The 20985-nt window shown below is 38.7% G+C and overlaps 1 long non-coding RNA gene across 1 annotated transcript in view; it reads right to left on the bottom strand.

Moving 5' to 3' along the window:
• Nucleotides 1-210: 210 nt before the first annotated feature.
• LOC140844739 (uncharacterized) overlaps nucleotides 211-20985 on the bottom strand; it is a 36833-nt gene continuing 16058 nt past the window's right edge. Inside the window, exons 2-3 of the long non-coding RNA XR_012123226.1 lie at nucleotides 14610-14770; nucleotides 211-1365 (exon numbers count right to left, since the gene is read on the bottom strand). This is a non-coding gene — a long non-coding RNA (uncharacterized lncRNA). The remainder of the gene's footprint in view (nucleotides 1366-14609; nucleotides 14771-20985) is intronic.

Genomic DNA, 20985 nt, shown 5'->3' with positions numbered 1-20985 from the left:
TGGAAAAACCCCTTATTTCCCCATTTATATTAGGGCTGCGTCAAAAACATCCACTTGGATGGTTTCAGATCAATTGATGCTGAGGTTTCCTTTCTTACAAACGTCCTAGTCACACATCTCTGCAGTTCCCATCTCATAGCAGCTGGTTTTATTCTTTTCTTTATTTTAAAGTTCAATTTGTGATGCAGTTAGAAAAGACTGTCGGCAAGGGAGAGTCAAACGGAAAGTTTATTTTTTTTTTCCCCAGTGGGTAAGGCTGGAAGAGCAGGGACACCGCTGGTAGGGGCTTATTGGGTTTATTTGGCCAATTTTTTTCTAAAGTCCTTCCCTGTGAGAGAACAAAGTTCTTCTTTTCTCTTTAAGTGCAAAGCCCAAAGTGGGAAAATTTAAAATTTGATTTATGTTTTTTCATGTGGAACAGACTAAAGAAAATAGTGATGCTGACAGTAATTTTTCTTTAATTTAAATGGGAGAGATTGGAATTCCCAGGAGGGGGCTCATTGTTTAGAGTCCTGTTTATTTTTTTAGTCTATCACTGGGGATATGTTGATTTTGATTTATAAAATACAGAATTAGGTACTCAAAAAATGCACATGAAATCGGGCCATGGAAGGAATGAGAAGCTGAACCCAGTGATAGCCGCCCAGAGTAAGGCTGGCTCAGGAGGCCTTGAGAAAAATCCCTGTCTCAACTATTGCCTTCCTGGCCCTCTGTTGGGCTTTACATTTCCTCCATTACAAATATTTCATGATTTGTGTAGGAGTTACGCAAAAACAAGTGGAAACAAAAAAACCAAAAAGCCAAAACACAAAAAACAATTTAAAAGAACTGTCAGGGTCAAAATAGTTTGGGAAAACCATAATAAACAAAGAAAACTGATATCTTTACTGCAGGATTTCCCAGGACCTATAATACTGTCATGTTTGTTGTGAATCTCCAGATGAGCTGTAAGAGGTAGCCATGTAGGGAGGCTGAAATTTAGTTAAAAGGAGGATGTTACCCATTTGCCCACCACCACCATCCTCTGAGGCTGAGCTTCACTGAAACATAATTGAGGAAATGCTCAAAATGAAAAAGCATTGAAAAATGCTGGTTAAAATGCAAATCAGAACAGGGAGGTGATAATATTTAATGCCACTATTAACCAACCTAACTTCTCAGTTCAACTTAGTTTATCAAATTAACTGTAAATGCCTTGCAAAACTCCTGTGGGATGGGGGTTGGACTGAAATAATGTATCAGGGGTCAGAGGGTATCACTGAGATAATAGGCAGGCCTGGAAGAGATGATAGATTGATAAAAGAGAACATTTCTGAATTTTAAATATTTACTCTGCCAGGTTCAATCCTTGTAGCAAATGTCAGCCTAGAACCAAAGAAGAGAAAAGATATGTTCAGTCAATGTACTTAAATACAACAGGAAATCATACAAATCAGATTCTAACTTTTCTATATTAAAGCATACAATCAAATACATGGTTGTAAGCAATAAGTGAAGAAAATACAGTTTTCTTAGCCTGTGTGTTTTTTGGTGTATGGAGAGCTGACACTGGTACTCAAGATTTGGTTGGTTTATGGTGACAATACAAGTACACCAAACCTAGTTCCTTTCATTTTTTTGCACACAGAAGATATTTCCCAGTCTTTTCTCTGGCTAAATGTATCTACATGATGAGTCCTGACCAATGAAATGTGGGTAGAAGTGATAGGCTCCACCTCTGTCCTGGTATATTTGAAAGACTGCCCCATCCTCCATTTCCTTGACCTTCCCATCTACCCTCTGGATGTCACCAAGGAAATAGAGCAGCAGAGCCACAGGACTGAACTAGCCTGAGTCACTATTTGGAGGAGAGTCACACAAGCTTTCAGTCTGGACTTTGTGTAGGTTAGAAATAAATATTTCGTTAAGTCACTGAGATACTGTTTTTGTTAGCACACTTCCCATCGACTGTCCTGATCAGCAAGAATTCAGAGTATCAGACAATGTTTAATTGCAGAAGCTAAATCTAGGGTAAGTTGCTGGTCATAACTCATTCTTTTCATATTGACTCTAACAGGATGCACCTTGTCTTACTCCTGTCTTGTTCCCAGAAACTGCTTTAAAATCAGATTATGTAAGATTAGCTCTAAAGTGTTCCAACTTTCTAATATCTCCCACTGGTATCCTCTCCTGCCCATCTGCTGCCTTGAAAGTGACCACCCTAACGCAAGTGCTTCAGTTCTACTGGGGTGTATTTTAGGTCATATATAGCATATGTGGCTGTGGGAGTCAGTTTCCCCAGCGATGAAGGGTAGAACTGCCCCTCTGAGGATGCAGCCTGAGCAGAACCTAGCCAGGATCCGCTGACCTCGTGACCTTCCACATAGTCACACACTGGCTCTCAGCCCAGCTCTGTACAGCTGGCGGTAAGAGTCCTCAACACTTGAGGGACTTCTCCCAAGAGAACTGCATGCAAGTAGGAGCTGGTAGGAAAACAAAGATGAAATTAATGTCAACCTTGCTTAGGAATTAAATGAATTCTCAGGAACAGGAACTTTGCCAGTCTTCTGACAGTCAGGATTGAAGGGGTTGGAGATTATTTGTGTGCATGTTTACATCTAGGGAAAGTCTCATTTGATAAGGTTAGATGTATTTATTTGATTCTAAGTGTGAATGGCTCTTTTGGGGAGTAAATAGTGTGGTTTCTACTCAGAGGAACTCATAAATCCACATGTCTTTTTTTATAGCCAATGACAAATTTCAATTGACAAGTCAGATATTTTGAAGTGTAAGATGTAGCCCTATAAACGGTTAGATCTCAGTTTTGTGAGCCTGGAAGCTTCTACAATTTTGAGGGCCTTCTTTAAATAATGAATACACAATTAAATATGAAAGCCAGTATTTATTTAGAAATTAAAACACAGTGAGCTAAAAGTTTTAAAAGTTGACTGCCATAAAAAAAAATCACAAAATCCAGAAACATTATAGATCAGTTAGACTGACTAGCATACTCTTTGGTCATCTTGTTATGTGAAAATGATTTTGTAACATTTTCTGTGTAGAACGTGATAATTCAGTCTCTCCTTTAGCATGTTTAATATAATATTTAGACATAATTTTGGTCTCACACCTTCGGGTTATTGGTAATTTTATGTAAATTATTAAGATTTTGTTAAATTTAGAGACACTGCTATATATTTCTTTCATACACCAGCTGTTAAGATTGAAGTTTTTCCACAGGCTAGCTTCTGGCTCCCTTTCAAACTTTGTTTCCTGTTACTACCCAGCAGCACATGCTTCTGGTGCAAGGCTTATACCATGACATGGCCTCTGGCCCTGCGCCTTTGTGCCCTGATGCTGGGTGAATTGGCCCAGTGGGTAGCGGGACTATTCCCGGAAGCCATTTCTGCATCAGGATGGCTGGCAATCGTTTAATTACACACATAAACAATGGCAAACCAAATAAATGTATTTCACTAACCCCTAACTAAATGTAGCCTCTAAGTCAACGTCCCATTAATTGTATACTGAGTGCTTGTAACCAAAATTGCCCTTAGACCCCAGTGAGCAAGGTCCCCATGCTGTGCACTGTGCTTCAAGGGGCTGTGAACTTTAGAATGCCTTTCTTAAAACTGAGTGTCTCTCTGGTCCCTGAAATGGGCTGGGACTGACAGCACCATCTGGAAGGGGCACCCTGACATAGGCCCCTCTCATTCCAACCTTCGGAATGCTCTGATTCTGTACCTCATGTACAGGTTGACAGGATGCCCCAAAGATCTATGGGACTCAGGTTTTTCTTAGGGTGGCCTGGTGAATGAGTTGCACTTACTAGCCAGTGTGACATTTCTTTCATTTATTTCATAGCATCTTGTGATACTGGGCCACCAGCATAGTGCTAACAGACAGATATGGGGTGAGACTCACATCCGACACAGGATGAGCTACTCACGCGGCTGAGCCTGAGCTGCGGGCGTGGGCCTCTGTATTAGCGCTCACCAGCCCTTGTTCTAATTGTTCTAGGCCCCTGGATTTAAAAACATATCTTACATAAAATTGTTTGTACAGACAGGGACCCCACAAAAATATTTTCCTGGGGCCCCATATAGCCTTGGGTAGCCCTCTATGTGGCCACTCAAACAAAACCTGCTCAAAGCAAATGTGAAAGTGGGGAACTTTGATGGAAAGAGATACCTCTCTAGACCGATTGGGGGAATTTTTTGTCCATTTTACAAAGAGCAATGGCTGCGACCACCTTATCGTACCCCTCCCAGGGCCCTGGTTGAGGCCCGGGCAATTGAGCAGCTCTGCAGCTTCACTGTCAATCTACCTCTGCTGATTAATTTGATTCCTCAAAATCGTGGTATTCTTGTAGACTCTCAGTGATGCTTCACCAAGACAATAGGTTTAGGGTTTATTTAAAATGAAAATCGTTTTAAGAACTTCTGTTTTTGCATAATCCTCTCTGCTGCATCCTTCTCCAAACCCTGCAGAGTGGCTTTTTTTTCCCACACAATTGACCTTAATGGGAAGTACAGCAGAATTTGATTAATTCATCTTATATGTCCATAATTAATGTAAAAGGGCCAACAATCTCTCAACTCTCTTCTCAGGAAAGATCTAATAATGAAGTTCAAGTGCGGTTTAATATGACCTAATTTTAAGAAATATAATAGCTGGAGAATTTCTTTGAAAAGTTAGAAGTGTTCTGCAAATGTAAAGTAGTCTCATTATTATTGCTGTTCTTAGTGGAGTATCTATACGCTAATATTCATGTATTTGCTGCATTACAACAATAAAAAGTAAAACAGTCTCTTGAGGTCTGTCTCTCAGGGCTTCTTGAGGAATCATGTGGTTCTTGTTAACTGTGGAGTCCCTTGCACCTGGCCCCATGCCTGGTACTTAGTGGGAACTCAGAAGTACCTGTGGAATGAATGAATGATCTCCAATTGTATATTGAAGTTATTATATATTTTTCAAATTTTTTCAAATTTCAAATTTTTTCAAAACTATTGCAGGTGAATAGTTCTTTAAATTCTAAATTTTACTCAGATCTAAGTATTTGTTAAGGATAAATTCCCGGGACACATTTTTAAGGCTTTTGATATGCATTGCCAAACTGCCTTCCAGAAATATTCATTCATTCAACAGGTATTTACTAAATGCTGATTAAGGACCAGGCACTGTTTTATGCCCTGGGAATAAATGGATACATAAGACATTTAGTCCTCATCAGGCTTATATTTTAATCAGGAAGAGATAAGAGGGTTTGGTAAGTTTGTATTATTATTTTCAATTATTCACTTAACTCTTCCATTTACCAGGGTGAAAGGGGAAGGGGAGAGGGAAATACTGGAGAGAGATGCTCAGATAATAGGGGATGAACAAATGGACACTGGTTCTGAATTGACGCTAATATATGGGAACCCTAAACAGTCCAATGGTCTACCAGCTGGGGGCTTGTGGTCTCAAGGAATAAATGAAATTTTGGCACAAGTCTATTTCACAATTGGCCAGATGGGTCAGTGAACCCCCCTGCGATTATTTCTCCATTTGCCAAATGTATCGCTGGAAGAGAGATGCTTAGCCACAGGGGCCCAGTCACCTGTGCAGGGAGGCTGGTTCTGGCAGGAGGAAAGACTGAGGAGATTAGTTCCACTATCAAAGTGCCACACACTCCATCACCCAGAAGCAGCTGGACTGATGATAGGTTGACCAACTGCAGATTGAGTTAACTTTCCATTGAGAAGTGTGATTCTTTGAATGTTCTCTCTCTCTTTCACTCTCTCTCTTTAAATGCCAAAAACACAGTGGAGTTCTATCTCAAAGGAGGGAGTTAGTGATCAATAAACGGTGCTGTTTCTTTTACAGCCAAATATATGGATCCCAGAAGCAAGGATCAGAACAGGGCTGGTACTTCTGATTACTATTCTCGATAACCTTCTTGCAGAATTTTTACTTCCTCTCCCCAGAATGTTGAGATCATCTGTTTTGACGGTCTTTGCTCTAAAGAGAGGAATGCTTCCACCTGGGGACACAGTATTGGTTTCCTTGAATTGGAAGTTGAGACTGGCCATTTTGGCAAAGGGAAAACTATAGCCGCCAATAACAAGGTGGGACCACTGAGAACCAGATCCTTCAAGAATGAGGGATTCAATCACGCAACCAAGTAAAGAACCTCGACCGGTGCTGGCTGAGAGCAAAGGAATAGGGAAGGGATAATAAAAGAAGGAAGCAATAAGTGCAAACTGTGGCCTTGTGCCAGTTAAAGAAACGAGGATGTAGCACATCTCCCAAATTCCTGAGGTGCATGTACCAGCTGGGCAGTGTCCTTTCTTTTCTGAGGGGGTCTCTCTTCTCCCAACTTTCTAATTACTTCTAAACAACTTCTTCCCTTTGTTTCCCAGCCTAGAGGGGGTAGCTGCTTATTGCTATTTCTTGTTACCTCAGTATTTTATTTCTGCTCTTTTAATGTAACAATTTATTAAATTCTCTCTTGAAAAACCTAATGTGGCTTCTATTTTCCAGATAGGATCTTTATTGTGGCATGAACTATACATCCTCATCTATGGCCATGTAGTTTGCTAGGTAGGTGGCCAGGTAAATTTCCCTCCCTGTCCATCTGACTTGTGTTGGCCAGAGGTATGTGAGTAGGTGTGATACATGCCACATCTGTTAAGGCAGATATTTTTTAAGGAACTAAACTTTTTATTTTGAGATGGGTGTAAATTCAAATCAGCTGTAAGAAATAATATGGATATGCCATGGGCATTTTTTCCATTTTTCTGCAGTGGTAACATTTTGCCAGGTTTACGGTAACATATAGCCTGTATGTTGATATTGATCTAATCCAGCACTCTTACTCAGCCTTCCCTAGTTTTGGGCAGAAACTGTTACAGTGATCACAGAGTTTGATTCAGACTTGTTCTTCCCCTCGGTCACTTGAACAAGCCTGTACACCAGAGCTGTGGCCAACCAGAAGCCTCGATATCACACAAGCAAGAGAAATCCTGAGCTGTTGGAAGAAAGGAGATTTTGAGATGGTGAGTTTCCTCAGCATAACTGATTAATAGAAAGAGAGATAAGGAGAGGGATTATTCTCCCTCTATCCATCCTTCATCAAGAAAGAGGAATCAGCAAAGACCTCATGAAAGAAGGGAGATTGGAACAGGGACCTGCCTGGAGTGAGGATGCCAGTTAGGGCAGTGGCTGGGGGTGGTCATGCACACTGAGCTGGGGGGGTCATGCACAGATGCAGAACCCCTCAGTGGCACGAGCTTGGCACATGTGTCAGGGAAAAAGCAGCAGCTGCTGCGATGGATGGCGAATGTAGTGACCAAGGAGGAGGATCGCCAGAGGTGCGGAGGCCTGGCTGGCATCATGGAGGTCATGTCAGAACACTGGATTTTATTCTCAGTGCAGTCTGGGCAATAATTATCAAAGCTGCATATTCAATACTATGGATAGTTCTAACTATCAAGGACTTTTTCCTTAAATGAAGCTGCAATTTGTCTCCTGGTCACACCTTCCATTTTACACTAATTCTGTCTTCTGTCTTCTATAGGGAGTTAGTCCCTTCTTGGATGACCATCCTTCACATGTTTGAGAATGGCAGTCATGCTTCTCAAATCCCTTCAGTCTAGGCTAAACAGTTCCACTTAGTTAAATTAGTTAGATTGCCTGTGTTTCATAAGTTTTTTAAGAGAACATCTTAGATTTTAACTCTGGTAATTAGTTACGCATATAATAATTAGCCTCAGGTGAGGCTATGAAGAATCTTAGAGGCATCACATGTACTTAAGGGGATGTATAATTCGTGTACGTCTGTCTGATTTATTACATTATTCTGAAGATTCAGCTCCAGGGATAGGTATTTGTAAGTGGGTGTTTGAATGACCTAACATGCTTTTCTGATTTGATGAAGGAATGGGAGGGAATAAATTCTTGTAGGCCAAAGAAGACAGTCCTTAAAGCAGTGATAGCTACCCAGACTTTAATATATGTAGGAGACAGTTGGGGATCTTGTTTAACTTGGATTCTGAATCAGTAGGTCTGGGGTAGGACCCTAGATGCTGGAATCAGTGGATGCTCCTGGCCTGTGAATGGCTTTTTGAGGAGCAAGGTTCTAAAGAATTCAACTTAGTAGAGAATCACTCCGACTGCCAAGGCAGAGGTATTCTCATCAAGCCATTGGACAGCAAGTATAAGTGAATCCTTTCAGTCATTTTAGGGTGTTCCTGGGTGCCAGTGGAACCATATAGGACACATCATAAAAATTGCCTTTCAGCCATTTCTTGGTTCAATATATAGAAACTTTACAGAAAATGATGGTCTCTCAAACTGCTCTTGTTCAATTTCCTGTGTAAAAGCATGAGTGTCTCCATGGGGCAGTGCTGTGATTGATAGTAAGAGGCCAGTAGACACAGTTATTGAATATAATGTTTCTTTAATGGCAAAAGATATGGAAACTGAAGATTATTACAGAAACAGGAGACAATAAGGTGTGCTCCTAGATAAAGGTTTCCCGGGTCCCTGGGTCTCTATAGGAACATACAGCAGCTGCTAATAACACCTGCATGGAGTTCTTACATTGGTGAGAAGTGCCCCTTTTCCATTATTTGGGTACAGTTGTATTCTTATGTCCTTTGTTGATAATATGAAGGCTCAGCCTGCCTGTGTACCAGCTCATGGTACAAAAACAACCTGGGAACTTTCCTGAGTGTTTTCTGTAAGACTGACTGAATCAAAGATCAGTTTCTCAGATGCAGCATCTCTTAGCAGGTCTACACATCAGGTCTACCTGAGGTCCATTCCTGTATCATGTGAACAAAAATGGGTAGATCATAGGGAGTAATGGAAAATATCTGCTTCTAACGCAGTAAAGGAGAGCAAGGTCAATGCCTTGTATTTCCCCTTATTTTATCATGTTTTCCCTTCTAACTCACCAGTATGGCAAATGATGAAAGCTTAATTGTGCTTTATTTAAAAATTCTGGTATATAAAATAGTTCTCTAGCAATATTTTTCCTCTGAGGAATGTTAATAAAAACTGAATTAATTCATAAGATCATAGAATTCTGGAATTGGAGGTTAACTTGGAAATGTTCTAATTCATAAAGCTTATGTTGAAGTCATTATGACTTACTATGATCAGGAAGACAGAATATAGAAATTGTTCTCTCTGTAGTTTTCACCAATAGCCATATCTAAACCAAAATACTACAGTGAGTAATCTCACTGACTCTCAAATATCATTCCATCCCAGGTAACTCATTTGACTCTCAGGTTGTGTCACTTTTCTGGTGGCTGATTTTGGTCTAGGGTTGGGTATGTGTCCTAAGTTGGCCCAATTAGACCAGAATGGAGGCTTATATTCCAAGGGATATTGAGGGCCAAGCTTTCTCTCTCCTCTCTCCTTACAAATACAAAGACAGTCAGTAGCCAGAAAGGGAAAATGCCTTAGGGCGAAACCAACAATACATATGGTAGAAGTGATAGATCAGATGAACTTGGGTCCTTTTTGTTTTTTTGAATTATTTTTGTTATTAAAGTATAGCTGACATACAATATTATATTGATTTCAAGAATGTAACACAACAATTCAAGTTTTGAGGTAAAAATATTGATAACTGATCATTCTACCTCTGGACTTCTAGTGCTTTTCTCTATTGTCAAAGCCCATTGGAGTTAGGTTTTCACGAAGTGCAGTGGTTAGAGCATGGACTTTGGAACCAGACTGCCTGAGTCCAAAACCTGGCTCTGTACTTACTAGACATGAAGTCTTGGGCAGGTTACTTAACAGCTCTGTGTTTCAGTTTTCTTTTTTGTAAAATGGAGATGAAAATGGTGCCCACTCTCCTGGGGTTACTCTGAGATTAAATGAGTTAATGTATGTAAAGTGCTTGGAACAACGCCTAAAAGGGTGTTGGTTATTAATATTATTACTGCTACTAATATTGATAATTCCCTAAGACTTTTCATCCATTTACTCATTCATTAGTTAATTATATACTGAGTGACCACAATATATATGATGGTTTGATTGAGATTTGAGTACAGGTTTATGCGCACCATTTAAACATTTAATCTCCTTTCTTTCCTTCCTTCCCTCTCTTTCTTTCTTCTTTGAGATTATAATGTAGAAATGGTCATTGTTTTTGGCAATCAAAATATGAAAAAATTGTAGGAGTTTTATGATTGAATTTGCTTTGTTTATTAAGTTTCCAGAATGATAGTTTTTCTGGGCCAAATGGAAGGTTTCTCTGGTCTGGATCAATAAAAACTTGGCTAATATGATTCCCTCACAAACTGGTCATACAAAATTCATTCTTTACCATCTAGATCACTTTGGATATGCAATTATTAGGTGGAGACTCAACAATGAAAAAGACTGTTTTGCCTTAGAAATTACAGCGCATGAAATTCTGGTTAATGAAAAACCTTTTGTGCTCATGTAATATGTTGTAAAAGAAGGTAAGTTCACTATCTGCTTTTCCTGGTCCGTTGGTAGATATTCTTCAAAATATACTTCCCAGTGGAGAGTCCTACAAAACATGGTGCTTATATTGATCTGTGGCATCATAAAGGGATTGCTACTTGGTGGCCTGGGGATTGACTGTCTTGGAAAAGGCAGGGAAGCTCCACAAAATGGAGTCCAAGAATCATTACCGTGAAACTCATTCTGCCAGGGAATTAAAGTATTTAACATATGTGGTGTTAGGTAGCTTACCTTCAGTCCTGATCAGATGACATGCCAAATTTCCCTCGATTTAGAGAAAGTAATATGAGTTTTATAAAGGAACTTCCTCTGGATTTCCATAGGAAATGTGGAAAACCACTCTTGGACTAAGATCATTTGACTGTAGGTGTGTTTCTTTTTTAGGGCTGTAGTGCAGCTATCTGAGTCTAGTGTACATGGGTTACATATTCTTGGCCTTTATGAATAAGCTGTTTGGACTGGATTTTCTTATGCTGTAACCAGCAAGAAAATGTTATTTTGAGGGTGGGAGAGTATCAAGTTAGAACCCAGATATCATGATCTCCTAAGCCCTGAGTCTAGCTTTAGCATTTTTCATTGTTCCCAGATGCCTGCTCACAGGTACTGAAGTGTATGTGGCAAATGTAGGTACTGCAATGTTAGAATTTCTCCTTTTATTTCTTCTGGTGCAGAAGCAAGGGGGACACTAATGAGTGAACTAAATGAGATACCGTACGCCTCAGTGGCTAGTCCTGCGCAATTGGGACTCAATAATAAGAACCAAGAAATCCTCCCTTTTAAAATTTTTGCTTATCATGGAACTTTCTATCTTGGAATATAAAAATCTCAGATGTAATTTTCTCATATTATGAGAAATGTCAGAAAAATCATTTCTATGGACATTCCTTTTTCTCCTTTTCCAAGGGGGAAAACATACACATGTACAAAACTTTTACATCTCCCACTTTCCATACAAATGGTTAAAGTTGACTCCTAGGAAGATGTGTAACTGTTGGGGTCCTTTATCCCCTAATATTTCTTGGTAAGCCAGTGAATTTTCAATATTAATTGTAATTTTTATTGGTGGTATTTCTTTGCCTGTGAATAACTTGTTGGGAAAGTTTAAAACTGGCTTGAAGAATCAGGGAAAATGCTGCAATTGATTAAATAACTTGGTTTATAGGAACCCAAGTTTAGTATCTTCTATTCACATTCTGGAGAGAAAAAGCCATGCAGTAATGTTTTTGTGACTGTTTATTTGGTGCTTACCATTTCTACTTCACTGGGCTAAGCTTGTAATATATGATATTTCACTAGTGCCTCAAATGAGTTTTACTGTTATTAACTATTATTATTACTACTATTATTAACATTTTAGAGATGAGGAAACTGAGATCTTGTGATATACATGAGTTGCCAAGCTCTCATAGGTAATAAATGCTGGAGCTAGAACTTCCAAAGCCTATGGTGTTTTTAACAGTAAAACACACAGTTCTCCAGTACAGAAACAATTGGTAATTTTTCTACCCAATGTAAAACACCAAGGAAATGAACATACAGTACTTTTCCATTAGTTGGTTTCTTCTTCATTCTATTTGAGTCTTGTTTCTTTTTTATTTTTTTGAGTGACTTGAATGAGAAAAGGGAATCATTAGCACCTGTCTCCATATAGAGTTGTGACACATTAATAACTTTAATGTTAACCGTGTCTGTCTGCTTTGAAATTTTCAATCTGCCCAGTGAATGTTTTGGAGATAAGTTTGGTCTCATTCTGTTGAAATTAGCTTTAAGTAAGTCAGGTAGGGTTTCAATCATGCAATCAACACATTTTATCTGCAGATAAAACAGATGTTTAAAGTATAGCAGAGTTGCAGTGGAGATGAGGAATGGTTGCAGATTTGAATTTATTACAGGCGGTGGCGTGTAAGAAAGCATTAAGTGATGGTGGAAGAGCAAAGGACTTAAATTGGAACAACTAGTTTCGATCATGGCTACTGTGGACTGGCTGTCTATCTGGGTATGTATCTTAGCATATGTCTTAATGTCTTCATCTATAAAGTCAGTAATGCAGATAGGATATTGTGAATATTAAATGGGAGGCCATATGGCATGGTGGCTAGTAGTGAGCAATTGGGGCTGAAAAAGTAATATTGGAATCTGTACTGTGACACTGTTATAAAGTCTTGGGGGAATTTATTGGTAACTTTCCTTCTTGAAAGGCCATTTAGGATCATTTCATTAATTTGCTTATTTTTGTACTGAGATATAGCTGAGACATGAAATGAGAGATGAAAGATGGTCTTCGTGGTAAGTTGTATTAAAGTCACCTTCCAGAAAATAGTTCTAGGCTAGGCACAATACAGCAACCACAACAATAATAATAACACATTTTATGTGCATATAATGTATGCACGTTTGGGCAGCCTGAAGTCTGTTCTCATGATTTGTGATCACACGGTTTTCCCAAACTGCTGTAACAGGCACAAGCAGAATCCTCTGAAAATGTGTAGTCGAGGGGAGCTAATGTTGCATAATCTAAAAATGGGAGGGAGACAGGGAAATGTTTTTGCGGAATTCTCTTTGCATAACTCTACATTTCACTAGGTGCCTCATGGATTCATGGTGATGATGGCGAACAAGTTCTCTCTTTGCACGTGAGAAATCAGATGGCGAGAGAGGAGCCCCATCTGCCACTTTCAAAACGCACCGTGTGTCATGGTTGGTCAGGCCTGGTCTGTTTCCGTTCTGAAAGTGGGGAGCTACCATTTTTAAAATTTGCTTCCTTCAAAGTTAAGCTGGGCTGTTGCACCTCAGGAAATTCAGTTTGATTTATTCCAGAATAAAAAATTAAAATGTAAATCTTGCTGGGCTAAATATAGTTCATTAATTCAACAAGAGCTGAATTCCCTTAACTCAGGGCTTAAGTTTATATTCCAGCATTGTGAGACCAGTTTGTTGTTTGCACGTCGTTCTTATGATCCTTCCCTCACCGCCCAGTGGATTACTTTGCAGTCCACAAATGGAAACTTCAAATTTCCTTAATTAAATGAGATGCATGTGAAAGTGCTTAGCACGGTCATGGGATGGAGCAGGTCTAGTGAAGTGGTAGTCTCCTTCCATATTTTCTTCTTTCTTTCCTTTCATCTTTGTCTCTAACCACAATGTTATGTTATATGCAACTGATTTCTGAGATGATTTTTAAGGATTTTTCTGAGATTATTTTAAAATAATACTTAGAGCAAACATGAAAGACAGTTTCTTTCACTCTATGAGCTATTTTTGTAAACCCACAAGATGCACCGGGTCACATATTGCCTCCTGGTGAGTCCTTCTTAATTGGATCTCAATGAGGTTCCATTTTGTTCAATCAACACCTTAGAGAGAAAATTATTTGTATCAATTTGGGGCCTATTTCTGCTCTTTGTTTTCATCATGGTAAGCTATTTACAATTTGAAAATGCCTCATGGATTGATGGAGAATATTCATAAAAGCTAAAATTTAATTATGCAACACAGAAAAATATATTTATTCTCTGGGAAGAATTTTATGGACTTTTTTCTTTTATATCTAGATTGACAGAATATTTTAGAATGATGCAATAGAGATTGATAAATACATTAAAATATTCTTTCCTTCCTTCCTTCCACCTGGCACACTGTGTGCTTAGAACCTGGCATGCAAAAGTAAAAAAAAAAAGAAAAGAAAAATTTCACATCGACTACCCTCAACATATTAGCAAAGATAAGGCAAGTTTCCCCAGAACTAAAGAATGAATGTGTTAAAAGCCATAGTGAGGAAATAAACTTACTGTTAAATATTTATTGAGTATCTATTATGTGGTAACACATTATCTTGGGCCTTAAATACATAAAAGATTGTAATTTAATCCTTAGAACAATCCTGTGATGTAAACATCTTTTCCCATACTTTATAGGTCAGAAAACTGAGATACAAAGATGTTAGGAACAAAAACAAGAATAAAAACGTGGCCAGCCTCACTCTGTGAGTCTGTTGCAGACCTGAATCCAGGTGTTTTTATCCCAGATCTATACTCTTTCCACCACACCATGATGACACCTGTATAAGTTTCTTACTGTTGCTGTAGCAAATTACCATGTCCTTAATATCTTAAAACAGCACAAAGTTATTATCTTACAGTTCTGGAGATCAGAAGTCCACAGTGGATCTCACTGGGCTGAAATTAAGGCATCAGCAAAGCAGTGCTCCTTTCTGGAAGCTCAAGCGGAGGATCTGTCTTCTTGTCTTTTCCAGCTTCTAGAGGCTGCCCGAAGTCCTTGGCTAGTGGCTCCCTTCCACCTTCAAAGCCAACAAAATAAAATTTTTCTCATATTGCGTTGCTCTGACACTGACTTTTCTTCCTCCCTCTTCCAGTTTTAAAGACTCTTGTGATTATATTGGGTCCACTAGATAATCCAGGGTAATCCCTGTATTTTAAGGTCAGTTGATTAGCAACCTTAATTCCATCTGCAACTGTAAATTCCCCTTGCCATATGACATAACATATTTATAGATCCTGAGGATTAGAATGAAGATGTCTTTGTGAGGGTATCATCATTCCATCTACCACACCTCCCCAAACAGCGAGGGAATGTGAGAATTTAGAGGAAAGGAAAAATTGAGAGGAAAGAGAGATGCCTGGGGCTACGAGCTGGGAAAGGGTTCATGGGGAAAATGGCACTAGGCTGAATCTTGAAAAACAGAAGAAAGAGGATTCTGTAAGAATCACTGTGGCAAAGGGAGCCACATAAACAAAAATTCAGATGGATATTACAGAGCTTGGTAGGAGCAAGGTTTTCCTGAAGGAGCGGAGGGACCCAAACCCAAGGAAGGCAGGATAGTGACAAACTGAATGATGCTGAATGCCAGCTAAGAGGTCTGGGCTTTATTCCATGCTGAGTGTGGACCCTCATGCACAATAGCGTGATCAGATTAATATGGCAGCAAGGTGGAAGAGGCTGACAAAGGGAAGAGCAGAACAGATTTGTGAGGTCATCACTGGTATTACTTGGAGAGAAGGGAGGCTACCCATTAGGTTGATAAGAATAGGTATGAAAGGAAAAGCAGACCAAAAGATAATTTTGGAAGAAAACTCACAGACTTTTGCAGTAGTTTGATACAGAAGGTAGGAGAATGGAAAGAATAAATGAGCAGCTGAATTCTAAGCATATACCGCCGAAGGCATCATTGGCACCGAGGGACTGGAAGTCAGAAGGAATGAAATTCAATGTTGTGAAGCTTGAGTTTGAAATACCAGCCAGGTGGATATTCATACGCAGTGGAATAATGGAATTTTTTCATTATCATCCTGAGGCTTGAGAGAAGTAGATAAGGATTTAGGGGGTAAAGGCATGTCCTAAACACCAACACGTGACTTCTATGCACTGCTGGTGGGACTGTAAGATGAGCCAGACTTTCTGCAGCAATGTTAAGAGGTTTGAACTTTTATAAGCTCTATAATCCTTTAATTCCACATCACTATATATAACAATCGAAAACTGTAAACAGCCTATATGTCCTGTACAGGGATTGTTAAAGAACTTGTAATAAGTGCAAATGTTGGAATGTTATGCAGACATTTAAAATTTATATTTTGTGATAACACTTATTAATATGGACAGATTATCACTATAATTTAGCTTCCAAAAAAGGGGGCTACACACATATACACACAAAGTAGTGGCTCTTGAAGTACTGTAATCACGATAATGTAAAGAAACCAAGTTCCCTTCTTCAGTGTGGTAGGCCTTGTCCTTGGCCTGTTTTATGAATATTCATCTAGTTCATTAATTTTCAGAATAAACTCACGAGGTGGGCGATCTTACTAGCTATTCCAGTGAAAAGGGAACGGACTTAGAGGTTGGCTCTCTTAGGCAAGATCAGACCAATGCAACAGGGTAAATCTGAACTCAGGAGATCGAAGCCGGATTCATAACTGTGATGCCACATCCCCACCAACTGCTTTACACTGTTGCCCTGCTGCAAAGTTTGAAAATGGATTCAGTTACTTTGGGAATTCTGAATAAACCAAAGGCTATTTTTTGTATAGATTGGGACACTGTTGCGGTTCAGTTGTCCCAATCTGGGCAAGCCCATGGGAATCTCCTACATGTGAAAGTGTGTGTCATAGAGGGAAAGCATAATTAATGAAATTACAGGCCAGATGAAATAAAAATGTGAATAGTAGAGATCTTTGAGCAATAGGGTTTGGGGCAGTTTTTATTTTCTTTGTTTGCTTATCTGAGTTTTCTAACTTCTCTGAATAAATTTCTAAACCCTCAGTCAATACATACTGCTTTTTAAATTAGAAAACAGTTGCTAGAAATAAATGGGTAGGAAAGGTTAAGAACATCTCCAGAATAGAGTTGGTTTGTATAATGAGAAATATCCACAAACTCTAAACTGTAATTTTTGTGATCTTCACTTTATGGTCTCCCTTCCTATGTATCAATTACAATTTTAGGACCATGTTGGCCGTGGCTGAGATGAACTGTGATTCAATAAGGAGATAAATGCCTAAGAGTCAAACGAATCCAAAAAATGTTTACTTTTGTCCAGGTGATGGGCTAATTTCCAACTTGAGAATTTGAAAAGCATTCATGAATTAGAGCTCTTCTAGAGAGAGAATCAATTAGAAGAGATCTGGAAGGTCATGAACCATATCGTTCATTTAACGGAGGCCCTAGCTTAAAACAGATTATTGAATTTTCAGAGTTTTACAAAGGAGATTCCCATGTTATCTACCTAAATCCTATTTTAACTCTGTCCTTGGCATTGTCTTTATTTACACCGTTGTGTAGTATTTAGGCCTTTTTAAAAGAATTTCCACTGTAAGTAAATAGAAAATAGCTGGTTACCTCCATTAGATCACTCTTGAGGCTGAAAAACTCCCTTAACTTTGTCTTTTCAATTGAAGTCTTACTTTTTAACCCTGTTTTTTTCTGGGCTTCTTCCTCAACAGTCTTTCAAGAATCTTCTTGCTTCCTCCAAAGCTGAGAAGAAACTTCATGGATGTTAGCTCTTAGTAAAATATATTCTGTTATCAAAAATCGATCTGTTGGAAAAACAGGGTAATGTGCCTATGCTTACGTCAGCATCACAGGGGTTGGCCCAGAGTAGGTGCTTGATAAATACTATTGAATTAATAAATGATTGGTTTCATTTTAATAAAGAAGTGCACTTCTTGGCCCAAGGTCATCATGTCTTTGAATCTCATGCTTCATGCCATCGGGTAGCTGTGCTCAAGACAGTCAGGTCCTTGGTGTTTCTTCAGTTGGCTGCTCGTCATGTTTCTCTCCAGTGAAACTCTCCTTCTCTTATCCTTTTCATGTTCAGTTCTCTTTCTTTCTGAACACTCTCCAAATACACAAGGGCACTTAATCTTCTAATGCAAAACACAAGCCGCTCTAGATTTGTGTCAGCAGCAGAGCCTGTGGTTGTGCCAACTCTTCCGTCGAGCAGGTCACTGGCAGAGACATGGAATGCCAGTATTCTCGAGTCACAGTCAAGAAGAAATCCACTAGTGATGCGCCCCCTCTGCCCTTCAGGTGGACACCGGTCTATTGATTATCCTTCGTAGTACAGCCTCTGTAATAACACAGCGGATTGCTCCCGCTATCTATCAAGTACTGTGGTCTCTCAAGGAGCCACAGGTGATGCATTAAAATTGTTTATTGGAATAGACATCTTTAGTATCAGGAGAACAAGACGTTTTACACAATAAGTGGGTGGTAAATCACATTTTTGAAAACGGAATTAGTTTCATATGCTCTTAGGTACTGTTTTGAGGAGACCTATAATAAAACCTGTTGTCAAAGGAAACATCCCTAAGAGAAGCTAATAATTGTCCCCTAATGTATTTCTTTGAGATTGGCTATTGCACAGCAGATTTTCTTGCAGGAAAAAAAAAAAAAACGCCTGTATTCACGTTCCCCCCATGAGCTTTAAAAAGTGTGTAAGGCCTAATAGCTCCTGGAGCTGTACGTGACTTAAGGATTAATGACTCAACCTCAGGGCACCTCTGCTGGTGTCCTGGGCTCTTCTCTTAGACCTCCCAGCCTCGAACGCCTTGAAGAAAAATGGCTCATTCACTCAGATCATCCATTACCAAAGCTTGAGCTTCCCAGTTTGCTTACCTTTCTTGTGTTGAGACTTGGTTTAAATATAGCACAGCTCGAGGAGCGGCGGGTGGCATCAGTTCTAATTCTGTGCACCGCTACTCAAAACCAGAAAGTGACTGCACAAGTTCCGGTGAAGTAGGAGAAATCTGTGGTTTCTCATTTAACACTAATTTAAGGCAGATACCTCTGCGGACATCCTTAAAATTCCACAGATAGAGGATAGGAAACTAATAAAATTGTATGTAATGTTTTGTAAGTATGTGTGCCCCACCCAACAGTTTTGATCAGATCCTGAGGGGTCCACAACCCAAATAACTTTAAAACTACTAAGTATGAGTGATTTTAGTCTTCGGCTCCTTACTCTTAGACTCTCTATGGGATATGCCGTTTAAAAATAAACTACCTTTTAAAAGTTGAAAGTTCGTTAGTAATCAAAGAAATGTAAATGTTTTGTGAGAGACTACAGATTAGTTATCACATTGGTGAAAATACAAGAATGAAATTTCTTGGTGTTGACAAAGATGTAGGAAAGCGGAAACTCTCACACTCTGTTGGTGGGATTTATACTCTGGGTGACAATTTGGCAAAAGTCTTGGAATATACATTGGATTAAGTCAGCAATTCTATTTTGAGGGATTTTTCCTAAGGGAAAGACTTGGACAAGTATACACATATTTATCTCAAGATGCTTGTTATGGTCTTGTTTGGAAGAGCAGGGAGCTTGTAACTATGTGATAACAGGGGTTCATTTAAGTCAGTTGCAAAGCACTCATAAAATGGATTTTCATAAAATCATACAGATGTACATTTATCAATTTGGAAAGACACAATAAGTAAAAGTGCTGGTTACAAAATGAATGTAATATTGAATAGGAACTATATTTGTTAGGTGCAAATGGGAAAACAGTCTGAATATACACCAAAAAGAGAGTCACCAGAATGATATTTGTGTTTATACCTAATTAGATTTCAGGTGGTTTTTCTTTTCGCTTCTTTAAAAAATATATATATTTCATCAACAAAGATATAGAACATAGATTACGGGCATATACATGGTAAAATAATAAAAGTTGATAAATCTTCAGTAAAAAAAGATGTTTTGAAAATAGATAATTTTTTCTGTAGTGTTTGAATGGATTAAAATTTCATCTCATAGACACGAGTCATCTGCTATTTAGCTATTGATTTGTAGAAAGAATCTGTTTCTTGCTGAAGAGAGAACTTATGTGTATATTTTGTGTTAAGGTGTAGAAATAACACCTTCTGGGTGCTCTGTTTAGGATCACCAAATGCTTCACTCAACACGAGAAAGATGACTTGAGTTTCATATAGTTTATCTTTTTTTCTTCCTCAGAAACCCCAGCACAGGGCTGAAGCAAAGTTTTCCCTGAATTAGTGTTTGGCCTGTGCAGAAAATAATAGCTGAAAACTTATTTATTTATTGTCATCCAAACTTTTATGTTCCTTCTCAGGTTCCAGGCACTATTCTGAAATAATAATGCAAATATGAATGAACTTAATCTTCCAAGCCACCCTAGGTGTGAAAGATTATTATTATTTTATAGATGAAGGAACAGATGACTTACTGATGGTTCAAGTAACTTGTCTGATATCTAGTAGATGGCGAGTATGGGTGAACATTTATCCTCAAGTTGTTAATTACGATGATATACAATGATATGTACAAAACACACCCAAGTGGCCTACAATAGGGAGAGTTAAACGAATGATGACAAATCTTCCTGCTGGAAAATCATGCAGCCACCAAAATGATGCTGATAAGTTTTTAATAGGCTGGGAAATGTTTCCAGTAAAATGTACATTAAAGCAGTCAGAAGTATAATAAAAATGTAGCAATATTACAATTTTGTGCAAAAAGTGGTTGAATATGTTAAAAAAGAGAGAGAGGAAAAAAAAAGACCAGTAAGTAAGCAGGTGATTGTGGATGATTTTAATTAATTTTCAATTTCTTTCAAGTTGTCCAAAATGAGTAGAGGGAACAATATTACTTTAAGAGTTGTGATTTTTTTTCCTTCAAGTTATTGTCTAGCAAGAAAATGAACACATCTAAGAGAAATGGCACTAAAATTTAAAATCTGGACTCATGATGTCTAATTCAGTGGGGAAACCAATATGTGTGACCCTGAGCAGATATCTTAGGATACTGTCAGTGAATTTATGGACGGTCAATGAGTCCTGCCAAGATTCCAACCTCTGGGGAGCCTGTGTCATTTCTTTTCTGCAGTGCTGAAATTCTGTTAGGCTTCTCACTTAGTAAATGTGCAAAAATTGAAAAGTGCAAAGCAACAATGTGAGGAGCTGGAGTAAACAGCAGATGACTAAGCTAAGTCAAATACTTTGAGGTTTGCTGGGAAATCTCTATGAAAAAATAGC

This window comes from Manis javanica, chromosome 12 (assembly GCF_040802235.1).
Source record: "Manis javanica isolate MJ-LG chromosome 12, MJ_LKY, whole genome shotgun sequence".
Classification (NCBI taxonomy): domain Eukaryota; kingdom Metazoa; phylum Chordata; class Mammalia; order Pholidota; family Manidae; genus Manis; species Manis javanica.
This window is presented reverse-complemented; position numbering and strand designations above follow the sequence as displayed.